We start from the raw sequence: 5,659 nt of genomic DNA, 5'->3' as shown, positions 1-5,659 counted from the left end.
TCACAAAGACAATACAATACACTTAGACAAAACAAGACACAAACATACTGCATCAATCCTCTCCATTTTCTCAAAATGGCCATTTTTCCTCTTGCCCTATCTGCCTAGGGACGAGCAGATTTGCTCCCGTCCTATCTGGGGACGGGCAGCTTTTTTTTTCACTTACCCCCGAATGTTCCGGGGCTCTTGGTATGGGCCACCATCTGCCGCAGTCCAGCTGCAGCAAAATAACTGGGTGTGTGTGTGTGTGTGTGTGTGTGTGTGTGTGACTAGGAACTTGTGTACATTGATACAGCAGGAGTGGGAGCCGTTTATTGTAGGACAGGAGGGGTATATATACATTCCACACAGCTTATCTTAATTAACATAAACTAGATACAGCAGTCAACCAATAAGGAATCTCCACACTTAATGGCTCGCTGGTGTTACTTCACAAACCACTCCCTCTGGCAAAATGCCAGGCGCCATCCTGGCTTGTTTACAGACCCTAACAACCTTACAGACCCTAACAACCTTCTTGGTGTTTATTGGCCAATTGAGTATTCTCTTCTATGAAGAAGTGCCTGCTCATGACTATTGTCTATTTTTCTATTGGTTTGTCTGCCTATTCTATTTAACTTGTAGAAATTCTATATATTTTCCATATAAGTCTTTTTGTGAATATTCATATTGCAAATATCTTCTCCCACATTTTTTCATTTAAATGATACATAATTATTTCCCACCTTAATTGTTAGTGCTTTTGAAACTATTTAAAAAAATCTTTGGGGCTGGGGATGTGGCTCAAGCAGTAGCGGGCTCGCCTAGCATGCATGCGGCCCGGGTTCGATCCTCAGCACCGCATACAAACAAAGATTGTGTCCGCCGAGAACTAAAAAATAAATATTAAAAAAAATCTTTGCACATCCTAATTATAGTCATGAAGATATTTTCCTAATTTTTTTTCTTTTTATATGAGAACTTTTTCATTTTATTTTTATTTATTTATTTTTTTACTTTTGTAGGGCTAAGAATTGAACTCAGGTCCCCCATCATCTTAAGCAAGAATTTTACCACTGAGCTACACCCCAGACTATTTTTTATACTTTGACTTGTTATTCAGATGGGATTACTTTTGTGTGTGGTGTGAGGTAAGGGATGACGTTCCCCCCACCTCCTCTTATGGCTCTCCAGTTACCCAGCACCATCGTTTTGATAGGGGAGGGTACTGAGGAGGAATTCAGGGCCTCAAGGGGGCTAAGCAAGTGCTCTACCCAAGTCCTAACCAGAACCACCTCTTGAAACATTTAAACTTTGCCTTCAGTGCTGTAGGGATTGTCTTTATCATAAACCACACAATCATCTGCTTCTGGATTCTCTGCTCTGTTCCTTGATCTACATGTTTTTTTTTTTTTTTGTGGTATTATCTAATTCTCTTAATTGCCTATGATTGATTTTTAACTCATTTGTGTCATTTTGGTTTATGGGTGTCTCTTATTAGTGACATATAACTGTATTTAAATTTTTATAAACTCACCTTGATGACAATTCTGTTTTAAAAAGGGAGTTTTATTAAGGCATTTATCTTTATTGTTATAGTTGATGTGTTTGGACACATTTTATGTTTTCTGTCTTGATTTATTTTATGTTTCCTTTCTTTATCTTATTTCTAAAACATCTAAAACCAAAATAATCCAATCTGATTTTCCTTTTTTTTTTCTATTTATATGAGAGCTGTATCATTTTACTTATTTTTCTTTTATGGAGCTAAGAATTGAACTCAGATCCCCCATCATCTTAAGTAAGAATTTTACCACTGAGCTACACCCCAGCTTATTTTTTATACTTTAACTTATTATTCAGATGGGATTACTTTGTGTGTGGTATAAGGTAAGCCTCCCGGGTCAGACTGCATCTATTCAATAAGCAACTCTGCTGCAGCCACCTGTGTTTTCCCTTAGAATTCCTGTGTCATGTGTTGAAAACCTAATTTCCAAATTCACATGTATTTGGAGGTGGAGCCTATGAGGGGTGATTAGCATTTCATGAGGTCATGAGAGTGGGGTCCCCATGATGGCATTAGCAGTGTTGTAAGAGGAGGAAGAGATCTGAGCTAGCACACCTGCCCTGTCCCACCCTGTGCTGCCCTCTGCCCTGTCACCATGTAGGACTAGCTTCTCCAGATGCTGAGCAGATGCTGGCGCAGTGCTCTTGGACTTCCAGCCTCAGAACTGTAAACCACATAAACTCTATTATTTATAAATTACCCAGTCTCAGATATTTTGTTATAGCATCAGAAAGTGGACAAAGTTACCATGCTTTAGAGACTGGATTTTTTTTTTCTTTCTTCGTAACTATCATCTCTCATTGGCTTTCTCGTTTTGACTTTTCTCTGGTTCCTCCTAGAAATTTTTCAACTTCATGGATTATTTTCCTAAAGTAATGCTTTTGCTTTTAGGTATTTTACTGTCAATTTTATTTTTGCTAATATAATTTTTAGCTTTCTAGGGTTTATCCAATCTCTTAGCCTCTGAGCCAAGAGACAGACATAAGAAACCATAATGGAGGCATAAAGCCTATTTCTACCTTTTTTTAGTTTTGCTTTTTGGCCTGGCAGGTTGATTTTGTATTGCTAACAAACTCTGAGCCTTACTGGTCTTGTTTTCAGTTCAGCTCCATGACCTTAATAAATCCACGGAAAACCTTCCCTAGTTATGGTAATAAACCAAGGGTCAGTCTTAGTTTTGATGCTGTGATAGCTCATATTTTCTGTGAAGGAGGACAGATTTTGGTGAAACATGGAGAGTGGTTCCTTCTGAGATTGCTAACAGCCAGAATTCCCAGGACTCCTTCCTCCACTGTAACTGATGCTTACAGCTTTCTCATGTGCTTCTCCTCAAATATATTTTAAAATAACAACAAAAAGAATACAGTTAGAGGCGATCTTTCCACCTGTGATTCTCATCTGTTCTTGCAAACCATTGAATGCCATTCCTCATTTTAGCAATGGCTGCCTTTACAAGCCCAGGTGCTGAACAAAATTCTACCAGCTCTGTGACCTTGGATATCCTCTTATCAACTCATGATCTTCGTTTACTCAGTCCAGGCAATGAAGTGATTAAATTAAGCCCATCCTTAAAATTCTTTACAATTAAAAATCCTGCACTTCCATGAAATTCCACATACGGTCATGCTAAGTTTTACATCACACCAAAAATGGTCACAAAAACAAACCAGCTTGCAGAAATCAGTTTCTTGCATTAGTAAATTTTCCTCCATAGTGATTTATTTTCATTGACTTTTATCCAGAAATTGCTGGCATTGTGATAGTAAAGTGCTGGTTCATAACCAAAATCTACTTGCTTGGCTTCTCTTCACTGGTTAGTATAATCAAGATAGTATATCAGCACCCTGTACATGTGCCCGTAAGAACTTTGCAAGTGCCACTTCACTGGCTTCTGAGATCAGTGCATGGCTAACACATTAACCCACACCTTGAGGATGAGTAAGATCTTGCAGAGGGGGTAGAAGAGGAATCTCTTAAACTGTGTGAAGTGGTCAAAAATAGGAGAGACTTAATGATGCTAGAAAACACAAAGCTATGATGTATATCCTTTTCCATCACATGAATTTCACTTTGTTTTCCTCCTCTTCTACCCCCAAAAGAAGACATTGCTGGGTGATGTTTTTCTGTTTATTTAAACTGAAATCAGTCCCTTTGTAGAAGACCATGGCAAAAATAATCAAATGGCTCAATACATCATCACATAAAGCCAAAATATCCAGTATACAAGTACACAAATATACAAGTACAAGAAAATGTAATCCTAAGTCTCTGTATACAGACACATACATACACACATATGGGTTGTGTGTGTGTGGTGTGTGGTACGGGGGAATTGAACCCAGGGATGCTTAACCACTGAGTCACATCCCCAGTCCTCTTATTTTTTTTTTATTTTTTAATTTTAACACAGGGTCTCTAAATTGCTTAGGGCTTTACTAAATTGCTGGAGGCTTACTTTGAACTTGTGATCCTGCCGCCTCAGCCTTCCAAGCCTTTGAGGTGAAAGGCGTGCACCACCACACCCAACCAAGTCTGAATAGTTAGTCTGCACAGCTGGACCAGGGTACCGTGCACAGGTGTGTAACTGGCCCACACTTTCCCTCTGTTTGCTCCTTGGGAGCTGAGTATAGGGATCTTAGTGGGAACAAATGCAAGATGGGCCTGTTTCTTTCACTGTTTAAACAACCCCCGACAAAATAAAATAACAAAACAAGAATTATTTTAAATGTTACAAGAAGTTTTGGTAAAGATATTTAAAAGTCACCTCCAAAAAATATTTTTAAGAGTCCACGATGGGAATGATTTTAGATCAAAGGCATTGTTTTCAGCCTGTGAAATCCCATTTTTTGCCCACAATGAACCAAAGTTTAATCCTCAGGGAAGCAGGGTTAGCACAGACTTGCAGTATATTATACCAGAGATTCTTGGAAATGACCTGTAAGATTCATAAAAAGCTTATGCCAGTGAATTCAGAGGGAGGCAAACGAAATGTGTCCAATGCTCAGTGCAGGCTCCATTTGTCTTCTGCCCTAAATGAAAGGCAGGTGTTGCTCTGGATCCAGGTGAGACAGTGATTATAACTACACATTTATCTTCTCAAGGGTTGAGGGCATATGACCATTACATCAAAGGCAATGCCAGGACCCAGGAACCCTCAGCCAGGCTGTCAGACAGGTACAGGCCAGAAAGTTTTAAAAACAAATCGAGTCGGTTACAGAATGTTTCAAGCAAGGTTCCTCTGTTCTGAGATCTTTTGAAAAGACCAATCAAACTTTAAGTCAATTTAAGAATATCTTTAAAAAAAAATTGAGGGAGAAATAGTAGCAGCAAAGCAAACATCTATTTAAAAAATCTGTCTCAAGTGCTGTCACCTTCTAAGCAAAATATTGTTGAATCTTTGTGTTAGGAGGGAGCTAGGACATTATCTTACCCAACCTCTTTGTTTTATAATCCCTGAGGCCACAAACATTTGCTGAGCCTTATTGTGTACCAGACAGAAGAGAAAACTGAGACCTGGGTACGGTGGCACAGGCCTGTAATCCTAGTGCCTCGGGAGACTGAGGCAGGAGGATGGTGAGTTTAAAGCTAGCCTCAACAACTTAGAGAGGTCCTAAGTAACTCAGTGAGACCCTGTCTCTAAATAAAATATTAAAAAAGGGGTGAGGTGTAGCTCAAAGGTTAAGTGCCCTTGGGTTCAATCCCTGGTACCAAAGAGAGAGAGAGAGAGAGAGAGAGAGAGAGAGAGAGAACCGAGGCCCAGAGAAATTAAGTGGTTTTTCCAATGTTACACAGAACCTAAGAGTTGTTTTTGTAGTTTAGGAATCACTCCTAGAATTCAGCAGCCTAAAACCACACAGTTTTGTGGAATCACATCTCTTTGGTAGGGAATCTGGTCACCCCAAGCTGGGAGCTTTGATTCAGGGTCTCTTCCCAAGGCTGTAATGGAGGTGTCCATCAGAACTGGGATCTCACATGAATTTACCTAGTTGTTTATGAATTCATTTCCTTAAGGTTTGTTGGACTGGGGGCTTTAATGCCTTACTGCTATTAGCTGGAGCTTTCTCAGCAGTGTGCATCATACCTGTCAGCCAGTAAACATGACAACAAAATGAA

Source organism: Urocitellus parryii, chromosome 3 (assembly GCF_045843805.1).
Source record: "Urocitellus parryii isolate mUroPar1 chromosome 3, mUroPar1.hap1, whole genome shotgun sequence".
NCBI classification, from domain to species: Eukaryota; Metazoa; Chordata; class Mammalia; order Rodentia; family Sciuridae; genus Urocitellus; species Urocitellus parryii.
The sequence above is the reverse complement of the archived record's forward strand: the minus strand, read 5'-3'. Positions refer to the sequence as shown.